At 38.6% G+C, this 21253-nt stretch overlaps 1 protein-coding gene across 1 annotated transcript in view; it reads right to left on the bottom strand.

Annotated features, from left to right (window-relative positions):
- Nucleotides 1-21005, bottom strand: part of REV1 (REV1, polymerase (DNA directed)) — an 82289-nt gene extending 61284 nt beyond the window's left edge. The window contains exon 1 of the mRNA XM_012641870.1: nucleotides 20890-21005. The gene's annotated coding sequence lies outside the window, so the exon portion shown is untranslated. The remainder of the gene's footprint in view (nucleotides 1-20889) is intronic.
- Nucleotides 21006-21253: the final 248 nt, after the last annotated feature.

The raw sequence follows: 21253 nt of genomic DNA, 5'->3' as shown, positions 1-21253 counted from the left end.
AAAAGGTTTATAAAAATCTTACTTTATGGTCAAAATAAAATTAAATAAATTTGCTTATGGGTTTTATGAAAATTAGCTTTAGCATTAATAACATATTAATATAAAGGTAAAATTTAGTTTTATTTGAATAAAATTTTCATGTAATGCTAATAGAGAACAAAAATTTTTGTTTACCTGGTCAGTAAACTTAAAAACAAAAAGAGGAGAGACAAAGAAAAAGAGGTTCAATCTGTCTCTTCATTAGCTTGTCTTTTAGTTTTTTATTAGGTTTTATGAATGAGGAACTAAATCACCTCTCCATCAAAGAGTAAAGGTCTTGCTTTCTGAAATCTCAAAATTATCACTTTTGCTGAATAAGTGATTTATTTTATAATAACCTGTGACCCTATTGTAAACAAATGTTTTAAACTTTTGATATCTGACAAAGTTTCCAAAATCAAAATTTTAAATCCAGTCCTCAAACAAGCTTTTTAAGTACTAGAGCCACTCAAAAAAAAAATTAGTCTTATTTGGTATGTTCATACCACATAGGAAAAACTGTCAAATATGAAATGGTGTTTAACTTTCTCTGGGGTTACATTTGTATAAATACATTAAAACTATGCATTCTAATATCATATGAGAGTCCTAAAATTCTGATATGTCTTAAGATACATTATCAATAATAATTATAATGTTAAATTGTTATATTCCACAAAAATAACCAAATTTTTTTGTCAATTGTCTCCTTAACCCTAACTATTCTAAGACTTTTTTTTATCATCCAAACAATTATCATCTTACTGTGATTCTTCTCAAAAAGCAGTTTAAATACCTACAGTCCAAAATTTGCTTAACAAAAGTCACGGAAAGGACTGACACGTACTCTTGAATATAGGTTTCTGATAATTTTGGAGATCATACCATTTGGACTAGAAAAAAACTTCCAAAACTTTAATTAAAAAGCTAATGTATTCATGAAGATTACTAACCCAATGTGAAATAGAAAAAAAAAATTACATGGTACTGAATTAATTTTTTATGACCTTCTATTTAAAAGTTACTGATTATTTTGTCTTCCATAGTCAAGACAAATATTAAACAAATACCAAAGTTTACCTGACATCTCCAGAATTTAAAACTATTGAATCCTGGCTGGCCCAACCTGTTACCCACTGCCAACGCCCAGCTCTGATTTTCGTTACCAGAGAAAATCACTTTTAACAAAGAAAGATAGGAAAGAAGTAAGAAAGAGAAAGAGGACCACAAAACAACCAGAAATCAAATAACAACATGGCAGTAATAATAAATCCTTACCTATCAATAACATTGAATGTGAATGGACTAAATTCTTCAATCAAAAGACAGAGTGGCTGAATGGATTAAAAAAACAAGAGCCAACTATGTGTTGTTTGCAAGAAACACACTTCAACTATAAAGACAGACTGAAAATAAGGGGATGGAAAAAGATATTACATGCACATGGAAACCAGAAAAGAGCAGGAACAGCTATATTTTTATCAGATAAAATAGACTTCAAGACAAAAAGTATAAGAAGAAATAAAGAAGGTTATCATAAAGGAGTCAATTCAACAAAAGGATATAACAATTCTTAATATATATGCACCCAACACTGGAGTACCCAGATACATAAGCAAATATTATCAGAGCTAAAGATAGAGACAGACCCCAGTGCAATAATCATTGGAGAGCTCAACATTCCTCTTTCAACAATGGGCAGATCATCCAGACAGAAAATCAACAAAGAAACATTGGACTTAATGTGCACTTTAGACCCAATGTACCTAGTAGATATTTAAACAACATTTCATCCAATAGCTGCAGAACACACATTCTTCTCCTTAGCTCACAGATCATTCTCAAGGATAGACCATATGTTAGGCCACAAAACAAGTCTTAAAAATTCAAAAAAACTGAAATCATGCCAAGTTTTTTCTCTGACAACAGAATAATACTAGAAATCAATAACAAGAGGAACACTAGAAACTATACAATGGAAATTAAACAATATGCTCCTGAATGACAAGTGGATCAATGAAGAGATAAAAGAAAATTTTAAAATTTCTTGAAACAACTGAAAATGAAAACACAACATATCAAAACCTATGGGATACAGCAAAAGCAGTAATAAGAGGAAAGTTCATCGCAATAACTGCCTACATCAAAAAAGTAGAAAAGCTTCAAATAAACAACCTAATAATGCATCTCAAAGAACTAGAAAAACAAGAGTAAACCAAACCCAAAATTAATAGAATAAAAAAATGATAAAAGCAGAAATAAATGAAATCAAAACAAAAAAATTATAGAAGATCAATAAAATGAAAAATTGTTTTGAAAAGACATACAAAATTGACACACCTTTAGCCAGACTAAAAAAAGAGGGAAGACTCAAATAAAATCAGAGATGAAAAAGGAGACATTACAACTGATACCGCAGAAATCTAAAGAATCATTAGAGATTACTATCAGCAACTATATGCCAATAAATTGGAAAACCTAAAAGAAATGGATAAATTACTAGACACATACAACCTACCAAGATTGAATCAAGTATTCAATGAACTATTACCAATCCTACATAAATTATTCCCCCAAAAATCAAGAAGAGGTAAGACACCAAAACTCAAATCCAGGAGGCCTGTATTATTACCCTGATACCAAAACCAAAGACACAGCAAAAAAAGAAAACTATAAGCCAATATCTCTGATGAACACAGATGCAAAAATCCTCAACAAAATACTAGTAAACCGAATTAACACCACATTAAAAAGATTATTCATCATGATCAAGTGGGATTCATCTCAAGGATACAAGGATGGTTCAACATACCCAAATCAATCAATGTGACACATCACATCAACAGAATAAAGGACAAAAACCATATGATCATTTCAAATGATGCTGAAAAAGCATTCAATAAAATTCAACATCCCTTCATGATAAAAACTCAAAAAACTGGGTATAGAAGGAACTTACCTCAACACAATAAAAGGCATATATGACACACCCACAGCTAGTATCATACTGAATGGGGAAAAACTGAAAGCCTTTCCTCTAAAATCTTGAACAAGACAAGGGTGCTCATTTTCACATTGTTACTCAACATAGTATTGGAAATTCTAGCTAAAGCAATCAGACAAGAGAAAGAAATAAAGGGCATCCAAATTGGAAAGGAAGAAGTCAAATTATCCTTGTTTGCAGAAGATATGATCTTATATCTAGAGAAACCTAAAGACTCCACCAAAAAAAAAAAAAAAAAACTTTTCGAATGGATAAGCGAGTTCAGTAAAACTGAAGGGCACAAAATCAACATACAAAAATCAGTAGTATTTCTATATGCCAATAGTAAACGATCTAAAAAAAGAAACTAAGAAAGTAATCCCATTCACAACAGCTACAAATAAAGTACCTAGGAATAAACTTAACCAAAGTGGTAAAAGATCTCTATGATGAAAACTATGAAACACTGATGAAAGAAATTGAAGAGGGCACAGAAAAATGGAAAGATATTCCATGCTCATGGATTGGAAGAATCAATACTGTTAAAATGTTCACATGACCCAAAGCAATCTACAGATTTAATACAATCCCCATCAAAATACCAATGACACAGAAATAGAAAAAATAATCCTAAAATTCATACGGAACCACAAAAGACCCAGAATAGCCAAAACCATCTTAATAAAAAGAACAAAACTGGAGGAATGACATTACCTGACTTCAAATTATACTACAAAACTCCAGTAAGCAAAATAGCATGGTACTGGCATAAAAAACAGATACACAGACCAACAAAACATAGAGAACCCAGAAATAAATCCACACATCTATAGTGAACTTAATCTTCAACAAAGGTGCGAAGAACATACAGTGGGGAAAGAACAGTTTTTTCAACACATCATGCTGGGAAAACTGGATGTCCATATGCAGAAGAATGAACTAAACTCTCATCTCTCACCATATACAAAAATCAAATCAAAATGGATTAAAGACTTAAACCTAAGACCTGAAATCATGAAACTACTAAAAGAAAACATTGTAGAAAAAACACTTCAGGACATAGGTCTGGGCAAAGACTTGAGTAATACTTCCAAAACACAGACAACCAAAGCAAAATTGGACAAACAGGATCACATCAAACTAAAAGCTTCTGCACAGCAAAGGAAACAATCAACAAAGGGAAGATACAACCCACAGAATGGGAGAGAATATTTGCAAACTACCCATCTGACAAAGGACTAATAACTAGAATACACAAAGGACTCTAACAACTCAATAGGAAAAAAATGAAATAATCCGATTAAAAAATGGGCAAAGGATATGAATAGACATTTCTCAAAAGAAGACAAATGGCCAACAAGTATATGAAAAAACGCTCAACATCATTAGTCATCAGAGAAATGCAAATCAAAACTACAATGAGATATCATCTCACCCCAGTTAAAATGGCTTTTATCAGTAAGACAGGCAATAAAGAATGCTGACAAGGATGCGGAGATAAGGGAAACCCTCATATACTGTTGGTGGGAATGTAAATTAGTTCAACTGTTATAGAAACAGTATGGAGGTTCCTCAAAAAAGTAAAAATAGAAGTACTGTCTGACCCAGCAATTCCACTGTCGGGTATATCCAAAAGAGGAGAATTCAGGGTATTGAAAAGATAGCCGCACTCCCATGTTTATTGCAGCACTACTCATGATAGCCAAGATTTGGAATCAACCCAAGTGTCCATCAATGGACGAATGGATACAGAAATTGTGGTACATATACATAATGGGATATTATATAGTCACAAAAAAAGAATAAAATCCTGTCATTTGCAACATCATGGATGGAACATTATGTCAAATGAAATAAGCCAATCACAGAAAGACAAATCTTACTATTCTCACTCATATGTGGGAGCAAATTATTAAAAACAATTGATCTCATGGAAACAGAGAGTAGAATGATGATTACCAGAGACTGGTAAGGGTAGCAGGGAGGGGGGATAAAGTGGGGATGGCTAATGGATGCAAAAATATAGATAGATAGAATGAAAAATATTTGATAGCACAACAAAGTGACTATAATCAACAAGTTAGGGTATAACTTTAAAATAACTAATAAAGTGGAATAAGAATGTTCCTAACACAAAGAAATGATAAATGCCTGAGGTGATGGATACCCCAATTACCCTGATTTGATTAACTTACATTGTATACCTGTAGCAAAACATCACATGCACTCTATAAAGATACACAACTGTTATGTACCCATAATTAAAAATTTAAAAAAGAAAAGAAAATAGTGTTGATGAGGATGGGAAGAAACTGAACACCTTGTGCACTGTGGGTGGGAATATAAAATGGTACAGCTGCTATGGAAAACAGTATGGCAATTATTAAAAAATTTAGAAATAGACTTACCGTATGATTCCACCCAAAAGGACTGAAAGCAGGGACATGAACAGATATTTGTATATCCATGTTCATATCATTATTCACAAGAGCCAAAAGGTAAAAGCAATCCAAGTATCCATGGACTGATGAATAGATAAACAAAATGTGGCATATACATGCAATGAAATATTATTTGGTCCTAAAAAGGAAGGAAATTCCAACTCGTGCTACAACATGAATGAAACTTAAAGGCATTATGCTAAGTGAAATAAATCATTTACAAAAGGACAAATACTGTGATTCTACTCATATTAAGTACTGAAAGTAGTTAAATTCATAGAGACAGAAAATAAAATGGTGGTGGGGGAGTTACTATTTAATGGGCAGACTCTCAGGCAAGGCAAAAGAGTTCTTGAGATGGATGGTGGTGATGGCTGCCAAACAATGTGAATGTACTTAACACTACTGAACTACACATTTAAAAAATGGTTAAAGTGGTATATTTTTATGTTATATGTATTTTACCACAATTAAAAATTTTTTTAAAAACTTTTTAAAGGAGAAAAAGTAAAGGGGAAAAAAAAAAACTTCTGAACCTGGAAACTCTCCATAGGCAGCCAGGATCACAGAGACTGGCAAGCTGCAAGGAATAGGGAGTAATTAGGATTCTCAGTTGGAATGCAAAGCTGGGAAAGAGGCTATTTCTCCAAGAAATCTGTACAGCAGTAACTGGGATTTTTTTTTTCTTCTTTGAATTGGAACAGTGGCAGGCCAACTGCAGAAGTAATTTACAAGGACCAGGTACCACCCTTATGAGTGACTAAGTAAATGAGGTGCTACCACACAGGCACTAAAAAAGTTTGACAACATCTATTCCAATGTGCTCTTATTTTGTCCTTCAATGGCAAGAGCTTCAACACTAGATAAAGAGCTTTTTATTTAATGTTTAGATAAAAAAATACAGCTGTTTCTGATTCTGTTTTGACTCAACCATACAGAACATCATTCTCTAAGCCTGTAGTCCCCAACCCCTAGGCTGCGGACTGGTACCAGTCCTCGACCTGTTAGGGACCAGACCGCAGAGCTCTGCTGTCCTCCAGCCCTGTCTATGGAAAAATTCTCTTCCATGAAACTTAGGAATAGCAGAGGAGGCACAGGAGGTGAATGGAGGCCAAGCCAAATTTCATCTGTATTTACTGCCACTCACCATTGTTTACATCACCACCTGAGCTCCATTAGATTCTACGTTATGGTGAGTTGTAGTACAATTATTTCATTATATATTACAATGTAGTAATAATAAAGTACACAATAAATGTAATGCGCTTGAATCACCCCAAAACCACCACCACCATCATCAACCCCCGTGGAAAAATTGTCTCCCAAGAAACCGGTCCCTGGTGCCAAAAAGGTTGGGGACCGCTGCTCTAACTGAAGTTACACTGGCACTACAGAGATTACTGAATTTCAGGGAAGTAGGGCAAACTTCCAGACCCATCTCACATATTACAATCAGGTTTTGACTTTGACTCTCACCAAGGTATTTAAAAGAAAAACAAAAATCGGACACTTAGATGAAGGGCAGAATTTCCACAGAAGCACAACTACTGTCTCTAGTCTTCAGCATATACTTAGCTTTCAGCAACTGATTCTAAACCAAGCCAATGGTTTACGTTCTAAAAATAGTGCTGCGTGCATTTCTAGTATTTAAGATCTCTTAAAAAAATACATAAAAGTCCAAGATATTTAGATCAGATTTTATTCCTAACAGAAACCTTTCTTCACAACTTTGTGGGTTTTTTACCTTCATTATATTAAAACATTTTCCTGTTACCAATTTTTTCTGCTGCAATGAAACAATTCCTGTACTAGATGAGATACCAACTTTATAAACACAGAACTCAAAGAACTTTAATCTATCAAATAAAAGTGGCATACCATACTCTCCTAAAAAAAAAATACAGGCTTTGGTACATAGGCCTTTTCTTGAAGTGAGTCTGATCTTTCCATCTTTTCTTGGGACATTCTCTACTATTCCCCCATTACTGATTCGCGTTTATACACTGCTTTATCATGCTGCTAAGTACAGTATTCAATCTTGCTAGGTGTTCCTTTCCAAAAACAGTTTGTCCTGCTCTATTTATAAAAGCAATACACGTTTATTGTAGAAAATTGGAAAATACAGAAAGGGAGAGGGAGAAATTACCCATATTCTCACCATCTAAAAAATTTACCTGTTAACTGACATTGTATTTCCTTCCTTTTGATGTTCGTTGAATTTCAACATTCAAATTTAAATTCTTTACATTAAACATACCAATACTAATATCTTACATTTCCACGTGCCTTTATTTTTTCAAAGGGCCTTCTAAATCTATCATTTATCTTTACAACTCATCTATAGAGTAAGTAAGCCCAGTGCTATTTATTTTGCAGTTTCTTTCTAGGGTAGAGAAGCTAAAATGTTCTATAAGGCTGCACTGCTGGTTTGTGGTACAAAAGCATACTCATCCTCTATAAAGCTGTGTTCCCAAATCTTTAGTGGAGAAAATAACAATGGTATCAATATGAACTGCTTAAAAAGTAACAACATTATTAAATTGCACTAGCCTAATTCAATTCAACAAAACAGAAGCTTACTCACCAGCACCTGTTTGGGTTAGACAAAGTAGCAGCTATATATGTAACAGGACTCAGGAAGAAAATAGGTCCAACAAATAAGCTCCATCTAGAACCCAACCAGTCTATACTCATGAGAAGAAGACAAGACCCAGAGTCAGGCCAAGTGCAGTGGCTGACACCTGTAATAATCCTAGCACTCTGGAAGGCTGAGGCGGGAGGATCGCTTGAGCTCAGGAGTTCGAGACCAGCCTGAGCAAGAGCCAGACCCCATCTCTACAAAAAACAGAAAAGTAAGCCAGGTGTGATGGCACATGCCTGTAGTCCCAGCTACTCGAGAGGCTGACGCAGAAGGATCGCTTGAGCCCAGGAGTTTGAGGCTGCAGTGAGCTATGACACCACTGCACTCTACCCTGGCAACAGAGCGAGACCCTGTCTCAAAAAAAAAGACCCAGATTCAGCACCAATTTTGTTGCTAACTGGTTCTCTGACCTTAAGCAAGTCACAATCAGTTGGATCTTAGTTCTTCCGCACATGAACAGAGTTGGACCTGACAGACTCTAGAGTCTTCTGCAGTCTTTAAAATGTATTATCATTCTGTACGTCTACCCACTTAAACAAACCAAAAAAAAAGAGCTTGAAACAAAAGCATATGTATTATGCAAGTTTTTCTATACTTTCCAAAAAACAGGACGTGCCTATCCACAGATGTGGCTGTGTAGTAGAAATTAACCTTACCCCAAGAGAGCTCTGGCCTTTGACCTTAGTTCCTGGGAGGTAATATCTAAACCCTTGGAATTTCCTGCCTGTTAAAAGCCTTTGTTTACCTGGTGGCTTTGAGCCACTCCAAATAGTCTAACACTGATTTACGGTGAGGGCTTAGAGCTTTGTGTAATATTATCAACCTCCTGAAGGGTTGGAGACTAAAGGTCAAACATGCCAGTAGTCAATCACATCTAAGTGACCAAACCCCAACACAAACCAAGGCTTGGGTGAATTTCCCTGATTGGTGATTCTCTACACTTTACACATCAGTGCCACAAGTTAGCACTGTCCACAAGTCCCCTGGGAAAGGACGTTATTTCCACATATGTAACTCTTCTGTGTGCTCCACGCAACTTTTCCCTTGGCTGATTTTATTCTGTAGCTTTTCACTGTAATAAATCCAACCAAAAGTACAAGAGTTTTCTGGAGTTCTGTAAGCCATTCTAGCAAATTATTGAACCTAAAGGTGGTAGGGATCCCCAAACTTGCAATGTCAGAAGTGAGGGTGGTCTTGGTACTCCCAAACTCTGCAGTGGCAGAATGGCACTGTCCTCCAGTATCCACTCCTCCTTTAGTAACAGAACACCTCTCCCACCCCTCTTAGTGGGAAGCAGGATTGCCAGCTACAGACTACATTTCCCAGGCTCCTCTAAAAATCAGGAGTGGCTATGTGACCAGGTTCTGGCCAATGGGATATGAGTAATGTGTATAAAGTATGTGCCATATTCTTAAAAGAAGCTGTTTATCTCATTTTCTGGAATGCAGTTGTGAAGTAACAGCTGCAACCATGGGAATGAGGATAATACCCTAGGGAGTGGCTGAGCAAACAAAAGGAATGTGGAACCCTGAACAACCTAAAAAAGAGTTGTTCATCCACTGTGGATTGCTTACCTACCTTTGGACTCACAGGAGAAAGTAAAACTTAAAACTGTTTGTGCCACTGCATTCAGAAGTCTCTGTTACAGCAGCTTAGCCTGTACTCTAACAAATGATATTACAATTTTGATTCAATATTTAAATAAATTACAGAGATAAAAAGTGACAAACAATAAGATGTACTATATAAAAAGTATTTGGATATATTAAAACTCAGAATGCATAACAATCATTTGTAATGTCCCAGTTTGAGGCTGATCAGACTGAAAGGAAAGCCCTATCCCAAACAATTCAATATATCAAAGAATTTTCTCTCCCTTATACTTTTAGTTATTCATAACTTAAAAAAAAAAAACTCCTAAAAAGATGCACGATTTAGCAAAATCAATCACGTGAATGCAAACTGAAGGGGGCTTTCTGAAAGAATTACCAATAGTTTCCTTCCCTGGAATTACAGATCTCCATAGAAAGAAAGGGAAAGACATGGAGACACCTTAAAATACAAGAACTGCTTTCCCTGACTTTCCAGAGCACAGCCAAGTCACCTAAGGCTGCCTAGCACCCTCTCTCAATTTTCCTGGTTTTCTGTCTTCTAAACCACATGGCCCAACTGCTTTTATTAAACATCTCCACTAGGATGTCCCAAGCATCTCAAAGTCAGCATGTCCCTAAGTGGGGATCAAGCTACAAAGTTAAACAAAAGAATGGTCTAGAGATGACATGATAAAAAGAGTCCCGACAAAGGAATAAAAAGCCACTGACCTTCACTGAGGAGAAGTGGTATATTCTCACAGGAAAGCCAAATGATTATGTATAGAAGAGTTCAAGGTTGCAGTAAATCAGGGATTCTAAAGGCCACAGCAGAAGGGCTAGCAATAGGAACAGAACTGAGCCAGAGAATCAGGAGGTACTATCTATCAAAGACGGATTTTATCTAAAACAGTGGTTCTCATGCTTGAGTCTGTTATAGCAGTCCCCAACCTTTTTGGCACCAGGAACTGGTTTCATGGAAGACAATTTTTCCACGGAAACAGGGGGTAGGCGGCAGAGCTCAGGCAGTGATGCAAACTATGGGGAGCGGCTGTAAATACAGATGAAGCTTCACTCACTGGTTCACACCTCCCGCTGTGCAGCCTGGTTCCTAAAAGGCCACTGACTGGTACTGGTCCTGAGGGGCAAGGAGGTGGTGTTGGACTGTAGTATTAAAACACAGACTGTTGGGCCTAACTCCCAAGTTTTTGATTCAGTGAGCCTAGGGTAGGGCCAGAAATTTGCATTTCTAAAAAGTTCCCAAGTAATACTGACGCTGCTGGTCTGAGGCACACACTTTGAGAACCAATGACTTTGTCTATACCTAAAATGTTTGTAGAACAGTGAAAAGAGAGACAAGGGCTGGAGTTCAGAAGTAATGAAACAGGTTATACTTAGAGAGAATGTCTCTACAATATGAACTAAGTAAAAAGAAATTTCACAACACGAATAAATGCAACTCACCACTTGAAGGTTTTAATTAGATCATAGATGACAAAATTTCTCCTGTCCTGCCTCTCATGCTCCCATACCCCAAATTCCAGGTCTGATCTAATGGTTTACTTCATATTCACTGAGCATTTACTATAATTCACAGTTTTCAAGGTGAGTAAATTATAAACCACAATCCAAAGTTATCAAAGAAAAAAGATTTGCATAAAACTATCATATCAATCCTACATTAGAGGCACTGATAGAATGCAATAAATGTGCACAGAAAACAGCAATAAATCTCATGTTGAAGAAACCCAAGAAGGCATCACTAAAGAGGTAGGTCCGCACTAAGAACAATAAGAAGGAGGGAGAGATTTCAGGAAGAAGGAAAATTCATAATCAAAAACACAAAAGAAAAAATGCAGAAAGATGTTGAGGGCATTCTGGAATGGACCGGTATGTAGGACACATGGCCAGATGTAGTGGTAAAAGAACTAAGGTAGCTGAGGAAATATAACAGAAGGCCTTGAATATCATACAAGAAGTTTAAATCTTACTTTGTTAAGTTTTAGGAAAAGAAGTATAAGTTTGTGTATGTAAATGGTTGGGAAGCGTGGTACACAGACAGGCAGAGTTTCTGGCTGTTGAGCCTAACCTACACTAAGACCTAGAAATCTTAGTAGAAAGCCTCATATTGTGCATTCATTCTATTACTACAATTGATTAGCTCTCTAAACTCACAAGGTAAACAGGTATAAATCATGACATATAACTAGAAATAAATCCCTCTGAGTAACTGCAATCCAAAAATATGGTCAAAGTCACTCTTTCCTGGATCTGCTATCAGTTCCATCTTTCACCAATCTTTTTTCCCCAAATCCTTTCACCGAATGTAAATGCAAGTGAACATAAAGTGAGCAGAATGTTTAAGAAGTTACCACTGTTTCTGGACTCTTTTCCCTTGCATCATGCCAAGAATACCATATATTTAAAATTACATATTTTTTAAAAAACAAAAACACTACCTTTTAAAGATTACATTCTAAGGAGATGCTACATTCTTCAAGACACCAGAAGTCTTATTCAATGTAACAGTTTATTTAGCACACTATACCTTACCTAACAGATTCTATCTCTGAGAAATAGTTCCAAGAGAATTTAATATAATCTTTAAGTGACAATCAGAGAAAAGATTTTTTATTGGGTGGGCATAAACAAAAGAATATTAACTCCCAACATCATAAATTTAAACAGTATAACTTCAACTCAAGTGCTGAAATTCAAAACAGCAATTAAGTTACTGAGACATTTTAAAACTCTAACAACAAATAGATTATCACTACTTACACCCCCCCACCCACAGAAATCTCACTTCATAGGTTTAGTTTTCCTTTAATAGTAGTACCTTTTGAGCACTAGGTCTAAAAGTACATATTCAAGAAAAATACCAGAAATCAAACTTCTTATAGCCAGAATTATTGAGCTTTTTAAAATACTAATAGTTTATAACCCAACCTACAACCAAACTTATGTAAGTAAAACATTTAAGTGAGTACTGTTATCAATAAAAGATAATGTCATACAGTAATTCTCAACAGAAGGCAATCCTTCTATATAAATATGTTCAAATGCAACCTGCTCCAATTTTTAATATAATGGAGGTCATTGGGTTACTACCAATACTATTAGTTTCAGCTGTCACATATTGGGCAAGTGTCTGTTTTCACTTCTTCAGTTAACATTGTATAATAAAGAATTTGGCTGGCCTTTGTCCCTGGTTCCTGGAATGCTCAATTCTTGGAATTTCCCAACTAATAGGAGTGTCTTTGTTATTATTCATGGTGCGTCCCTTGGACCACATTAAGTTTATATTAACAGGGTGACTCCCAGTTGGCCACTTGTTTCAGGATGGGGGCTGGCCATGTTGGAAAGGCCAACCACATGATTAGAGAGTTGGGCCTTTAAGCCACATGATATCAGCCTGACTTCTTGACCTCCAAGGAGAGGGGGCTAGAGACTGAGTTTAATCATACCTATGTAATAAAACTCCAGTAAAACTCTGGACACTGAAGCCTGGGTGAGCTTTCCTCGTTGGTAATCATACACTGATGTACTAGAAGGATCATGTGTCCTTAGAATATATGGAAGCTTCATGCTTGGGACCCTCCTAGACCTGGCCCTATGTGTGTCTTCGTTTGGCTGCCCCTGGTTTGAATTCTTTAAAATAGAACTGTAATCGTAAGAATAGTACTTTCCTGAGTTCAGTGTCATTCTAGCAAATTATCAAACCTGAGGAAGTAGTGGGAACTCCTTAAGTTGTAGGCAGTTGGTTAGAAGTGTGGGTAGCCTGGAAGCCCTAGCACCTTGTGGCTAATATCTGCAATGCAGGGAGTCATGTGGACTGTGCCCTTAACATGTGATGCGTGACCTAACTCTGGATAGTTGGTGCCAGAATTACACTGCAGCTATAAAATAGGACATACTGCCTTCCCTCTCTTCCCAGGACTCTCATGAGATTAAATGAGAAAAAGCTGAGTGAAAGCACTGTTTAAGATACAAAGCATTACAAAAAGTAAAGAGATTTTTTTGGTTTTTTTCTTAAAACATTAAAGAAGAAATTGTTAAAATATTTTTCAAAATTCAGGCTTGTCCAGCTTAAATGGCTTAAAAAAAGTCTTGAAATAAACAGCCAATACTTGTTGTAATAAAAGTAAAATTCAGAACTTGATGAAAAGCATTTTAAAAAGCAAAGACTTCCAATGATAATTTCAACTACATAATGCAGACTAGTGCTTAAAAGATAAAAATGCATTAAGTCCATTCTTACTAATTTCAAATGCAGATATGATGGAATTTAGGAACAAACTAAACCTCTAAGAAGTTCCTTTTAGCCTTGGGCATGATCAGGAATGACTGAAGAAGCCAGTGAGCAACATTTTGATGCTCACATACTGGTTTTGAGTACAAACTATTCACATCACAACCAACTTTTTTTGCTCATTTCTACGTAAGCTTTTTTTTGAGACAGAGTCTCACTGTGTTGCCCCGGCTAGAGTGCCATGGCATCAGCCTAGCTCACAGCAACCTCAGACTCCTGGGCTCAAGCGATCCTTCTGCCTCAGCCTCCCGAGTAGCTGGGACTACAGGCACGCACCACCATGCCCGGCTAATTTTTTCGATATATTTTTAGTTGTCCAGCTAATTTCTTTCTATTTTTAGTAGAGACGAGGTCTTACTCTTGCTCAGGCTGGTCTTGAACTCCTGAGCTCAAACAATCCGCCCGCCTTGGCCTCCCAGAGTGCTAGGATTACAGGCGTGAGCCACTGCGCCCGGCCTCAAGCTTTTAATGCATGCACAAAACCGTGGGATCACACTGTTTCTCAAACTATACTATGTGGACAAGACAGCTGCCTACCTACATGAGAACAAAGGCATAATTTCCAATTGCATCATGAACAGAGGACAAGAATTTTTTCTATTACTTTCCAATGATTAAAAAAAATCATGACTTTAAATCACAATTTCACACAATTTATCATTCAATTTTCTGCCCTCTTGTATATGAGATACTAAATGTCAGTCTTTCCCTAGATGACACAGGGAGCAGTGTAGTCTAGCAGAGGAAAAAATGACCTTAGAGTAAAAAACCCCTAAGTTCTACTTCTATTTTTCCTCTTTAGTAGGTGAATGACTCTTGAGATTTTACTTTTCTCCAGTAGGATATAAGGGCATGGCCTACAGAACCTGTAAGATTCTTTCTAGCACGGACATTCTGAATCTACTCAGGTGTTGAAAAGTCAACAATTCACAATTTAGATATTCTTACAAATTAACAGTAAGTAAATGTCAAAAATCATTAAAATTATATAAAAACATTCTACCAATGTGTTCCTCCTTACTTACCAAAAACAAAGATTTGCTCCGTAACCAGCAGAAACACATCACCAATAAGTTTCATTAAATATTTACTTGCGACCTGAAATTTATTTTAGCCTTAAATTTAATGACGTTTTCCTAAATCTGATGTATCACCCTACGATGCATATGCAAATCCTTTTCAATCTATTTATGAAGTTGACATACCATGACACACATGATGCTCTGACTTATTTTTAATGACTTAATGAGAAAAAGCGCTTTTGTAAATCATCACCCTATTAAAATATTTCATGCTTCAAGAACATATAGGTAATTAAACATAGTAGTTAAATCTAAAAAAAACTTAGCCATAAATAATGATGAAACTGCCAGTAGTTAAGAAAAACATATACAAATAACATAATAAATTACAATGGCAAGTTTCCAAACAGGAATCCTGTTTTTTTTTGTTTTTTTTTTTTTGTTTTTGAAACAGGGTGTCACTCTGTCCTTCCGGCTGGAATGATGCAGTGGCAGTTTTCATAGCTCACTGTAGCCTCAAACTCCTCAGCTCAAGCAGTTCTCCTGCCTCAGCCTCCCATCCCAAGTAGCTGGGACTACAGGCATGTGCCACCAGACCCAGCTAATTTTTTTTTTTTTGAGACAGAGTCTCACTCTGTTGCCCAGGCTAGAGTGCCGTGGAGTCAGCCTAGCTCACAGCAACCTCAAACTCCTGGGCTCAAGCGATCCTCCTGCCTCAGCCTCCCGAGTAGCTGGGACTACAGGCATGCACCACCATGCCCGGCTAATTTTTTTCTACATATTTTTAGTTGTCCGGATAATTTCTTTCTATTTTTTTTTAGTAGAGACGGGGTCTCGCTCATGTTCAGGCTGGTCTCGAACTCCTGAGCTCAAACAATCCGCCCGCCTCGGCCTCCCAGAGTGCTGGGATTACGGGCGTGAGCCACCGTGCCCGGCCTGGACCCAGCTAATTTTTAAAAACTTTTTTTTATAGAAATGGGGTCTGGTTGTGTTGCTCAGGCTGGTCTCAAACTCCTGTTTGCAATCCTCCCACTTTGGCCTCCCAAAATGTTGGGATAACAGGCATAAAAACCACATTTCCTGCCCTTGTTTTCAATGTGCCTCACAGCAGAGTGGTTATGGAATCAGGTGAGACTAGGCTGAAATCCTAGCTTTCTTACTTGTGTGACCCAGCTAAGTAATAACCTCTCTCTAAACCTGTTTCTTTACAACCATGCCTACCTTTTATGGTAGCTGTGGGTATTAAATGAGACACTGACCTTAGCAAAGAGCCTGGCACACAGTAAATATTTAATACTTTAGCAATTATTATTAAATTTTGAAACAAATGTGACATAAAGCAGTATTTTGACTTTTTTTAAATTTAGGCCCGAAGTTTAGTATCCCTTTACTTGTTAAAGTTCAGACTGAGAAATAAAACATAATGTTCCTACAAACAAACATTTTACTAAGGACAATTGGACTAAGTAAAAATAACTAGTATTATGCAAGTGTAATTGCCATAGGCAGAATCTAGTTTATAAGAATAATTCAAGTTGTATTATCTCAAATTATCTGTTATAAAGTAATTGTCTCCATCAATTTTTTCCTCTCCTACTTCTGTAAATGCTAAAGAAAAAATAATCACACTATGAAAAGAATAGAAAGCGAAAGGAACATATAAAGTATAGCTGTATTATCTTAAACTCTAATTAAGAATCAAATACAATTTTAGGGGAAAAATCCACAATGAAATGAGGTAGAAATGGAACACACCAAAGACGATAAAACATCTCTTCCTTCCCAAATATTACAAGACCCACACTTCAACTGGATGTTCAAGGATTTTCCTGTCTCAAGACAAGAAGCTTCCAGCAAGTCCTTTCATTACCACGATCAGATCTCCAGCTAAACTTCAAAGAAAATATATAAAAGCCACTCTGGTGGGCAGCTGTTGAAATAATCACTCTTCGCATCTTCTACAGATTAAAGAATAAAAATCCTGACTTACACATTAAGACAAAATACTGATTATTCTCAGTTTATTTTTTTAATTTGTTCTAGACAGCCACAAAATGTATTGATTTTAAGAGTTCCATAAATATAATTTTGACAGCTAACAAAAATTCAGCAAAAAAGTAATAAATATAAAATTAAAGCTACCTTTATCTCATGTGAAAACAGAAAACCCTAAGTGAATATGCTAATTTCAAATAGTTCTTAAAAGGTAAAAAATAACCCTGTCCTAAGCACTTACATATATTAACTCAATTATTACTCATCATAATCCTATGATAGTTATTATTATAGTCCTCTTACAGATGAACAAACTGAGGCACCAAAAGTCATTAAAAGTTATTAAAGTTAATAACTTGCCTGTGGCCTCACAATCAGTAAATGGTAGGAGCCTGGATTCTGATTCAAGCTGACTCCAGAACTAATGTCCAAATCAACTATATCATTCATTCATTCAACAAGTTTTGCTAAGAACCTATTATGTACCAGGCACAGTTCTAAGCACTGAGAATAAAGCTGTGTACAAGTCAGAGAAGGCCTCTGTCCTCTAGCTGGGAAGAGGGCTGGGAGCAAACAAGTCTAATGGGGGAAATCAATAAATGAGTGAACAGTGTGTATTCACCTACTAATAAACGCGATGGAGAAAAAGAAACAAAGCATCAAAAGTGATAGACCAGCTAGGAGCAGTGGCGCATGCCTATAATCCCAGTGATTTGGGGGCTGAGGCAGGAGTATCACTTGAGACCAGGGGTTCAAGGCTGCAGTGAGCTGTGACTGTGCCACTGCACCCAGCCTGGCAACAGGGGGAGGGGAGGGGAGAGGAGAGGAGAGGAGAGGAGAGGAGAGGAGAGAGGGGGGGAGAGGAGGGGAGGGGAGGGGAGAGAAGGGGAAGGGAGGGGAGGAACTGGCTTCTATTTTCAGGATTAGGGAAGGGCACTCTGAGGTGATGATGTCTGAGCAGCAAACAGAAGATGTGAAGGCAAGAGCCAGGACCACCTAGGGGAAGGAGTGGTCCACCTAAAAGAATAGCAAGTATAACATCCCAAGGTGGGAACAATTTGTTCAAGAACTGGCAAAAGGACTGTAGGCATGGAGTAGGATTATGAAGGTCATGTGGTAAGAGATAAGGTTAGAAGTTGGCACCTGCCAAATCCAAAATGCCCCAATGGGCTATGCTAACAGGTTTAGATTCAAGTGTAATAGGAAGCTTTTGGAGGATAATGAGCAAGAAACTGACAATCTGACTTATGTTTTCAAAAAGATCACACTGATTGTTACGTGGGGAATGGCCAGGGAAAAAGAAATAGAGACATGAGTGAAGGCATTATTGTAACAGTCCAAGCAAGAGAAACTAGAACTTAGATTAGGATTCATGTACTGTTTATATAAACAGACGAGATATTAAAAGAGTCGGCAACCTATTTGCCTGTAAAAAAGACTTTTTAATACCTCTCCTCTCCTCATATCCCCTCCTGACTTGCCTTTGAAAAAAATCGGATTCTTTTTTAATATCCGTATTTCAGTTGGTGCTATTATCATAGGAACAGAATAAAAGATTAAAAAGGTCTTTTCATTTTTAAATGTCCTATTTAATATAGCCTATGACTTATAATACGCCATATATACCCAAACATTCTTGAAAAGCAGAATGAACCATAATGCTCTTTAGACTAGGACTTGTTCATTTATTTGGAGACAAGAGGTACCTACCACCTGTTCTGGTTAGCTTTCCTCTCATGCTTCGTGTCTTAGCATATCCAGGCTCATTCAACATTGTGAATTGTACTAAAGGGGTGTATCGAAGGGAGTATGTATTTATTGAGCATCCACTGTGCACCAAGGTCTAAGTGCCTTACATTTAAGAATGAATTTAAGCCTCAGACACCATTACCCAAGGTAGGAAATGATGTCTTCATTCTACAAACGAGAAAAAAATCACAGATATTAACAACTTGTCCAAGGTCACAATTGGCAGAGCCAGAATTGAAACGCACAGCTAACTCTGAAGTTTCTATTCTTCCACTATAGCAGCTATCAAAGAAAGGACAGTAAAATACATACTATATGCAGTCATTGTAACTTCTCATTAATAATGACTAGTTTATTGCTGATGGGGACAGGCTTCTTTAATTCTCTTATGTAGAATCTGAATTTCGAACTTGGGGGTGGGGGAAAATGGGGTGATCTTACACATTCAAGCACATTATTTTAAAAAATTATTTTCTACTTCAGACTTCATAGAAAATAATCCTAAAAGTGATTCCCAACTTTTAAAAGAAAGTCTTAAATATGTACCATTTATCATAAAATAGAACTAAAGTTCTATGACAAATGACAGGAGTTTGCTAAAGACTATGACCTCAAGGGACTTGCAAAATAAGATAAAAAGAGGATAGCAACAAAAAGATAATCAGGAGCTCGAGACCAGCCTGGCCAACAAGCAAGACCCTGTCTCTACGAAAAATTTAAAAATTAGCAGGTGTGGTGGTACAGGCCTGCAGTCCCAGCTACTGGGGAGGCTGAGGCAGGAGGATCACTTGAGCCCCAGGAGTTCCAGGCTGCAGTGAGCTATGATCACGACACTGCACTCCAGCCTGGTAACAGAGTGAGACCCTACATCTTAAAAAAAAAAAACAAAACAGCATAACACAGGGAAAATGGAACTGAATGTAGACTGGAGAAGGATTCCTGAAGAAGAGGAACTTTAGGTGAGTTTTGAAGTGCCAGCAGAGGAGTACAGGAAGGGAGGGAACACACTATCAGCATTTGTACGGCCAAAGAAAAGTCTATGTTGGAAAGCAGAGACCGCAAGTTTGGAAACAGGTAAAAGGTACCCGCAGTTTAAGTTACCGTGTGCATTACTCCACAGGAAGAGCCAAGATTAGGGTATGTCCTACCTTACCTAAAGAGGAAATCTTATTCTCCAAGACTAAAGTGGACAAGCCAGAGACACCAGGCAGATACAGAGAATTAAGAATTGTTACATAAAGTCCTTAATAGTTACAAGCCCTTTATGGTATGTGTTAGTCTACATTTTCACCTAAATGATACTATTTCTGTTTAATACATGGTTTGAGAAGACGTGAAGGTAAATATAGAACTAGTAGACTTCCATCATCTGAATTTTTTTTAAACAAGGTGGAATCAATTAAGGACTGTTACATTAAGGTTATTTCTTTACAAACTGGGAATAGGTAGGAAGACGAGTAAAACACACGGGCTGAATCATTTTAACTGTGTGGAAGTGTGGACGGTGCCCCGCACATTAAGAGAACAGATAACTAACACGGGGAGTAAGTGAATAAAAATTGCCTTCGGATACTCTGACACAGGTTCCGGGATCCAACGCGGGTGGGAGAAGTCGGGGGTATGGGGGAAATGCTGTGGCAGGAGGCCGGGTAGAGAACGCCAGCGCTTGCCCCAGTCGACGTTCTGCAAATGCTTGTTGAACGAACGCCCCAACGCGCGCACGAATGAATGGCGCGGGAGTGAATGGCCGGCCGAGGCGCCGGCGCAGGAGGAAGGAGTTTGCGGCGCAGTCCGAGCGGGGCCGGCAGGACGGGGGGACCGCCGAGGGAAGGGCCGCGGGCGCGAGGGGTCGGCGCGGCTCGGCCGTGTGCCGGGCCGGGGCTGGCCGCGCCATGGCGGAGGAGGAAGGGGAGGTCACGCGTTACATAACCCGGCAGCTGCTGGCGCGAGGGCCGGGCGCCGCCGGCAGCCCAGGCCGCGATAGGACTGCCCGCGGGGCCAGGGCCGACGCGCCCCTCCCCCGCCCCACCCCGGCGGTCCGCGCTCCGGCCGCCGCCGGGCGGGTCTGCGGTGCCTCTGGAGACGCGTGTCCGGTCCCGCCCCTCCCCCACGCCCGCCGCCGGCCCGGGGGTCGCTCACCTTCCGCGTTACCCCAGACCACCATGCCCGGGCTCGGCCGCCTCCTCCGGCCTCACGGACCCCGGCTCCGCCGCCGCACAGTGTTCCAGCTGAGGACCTGAGAGGTGGGCCGGGGAGAGGCAGTCACACCGCCGCGCCGCGGTCCACGCTCGCGGCGGCCGGCCCTGCGCGCGCTCCGCGGCTGCTCCCCGCCCCTCCCCCTCCGGCGGGCGCGCGCGCTACAGCCCCGCCCCCCGGCGGCCCCGCACGCACGCGCTGGCCCCTCCCACCCCTTCACGCCTGCGGCGGCTGGCGCTGCGCGCGCGCCGTACGAGCCGCATTCCACGCCCGGGCTCGGACTCACCGCCGCGCGGCGCACGCGCTC

The sequence above is a fragment of the Propithecus coquereli genome, unplaced genomic scaffold, assembly GCF_000956105.1.
Source record: "Propithecus coquereli isolate 6110/MARCELLA unplaced genomic scaffold, Pcoq_1.0 Scaffold171, whole genome shotgun sequence".
In the NCBI taxonomy this organism is placed as follows: Eukaryota; Metazoa; Chordata; class Mammalia; order Primates; family Indriidae; genus Propithecus; species Propithecus coquereli.
Note: the sequence above shows the minus strand (reverse complement) of the source record. Positions and strands in the feature narration are given on the sequence as shown.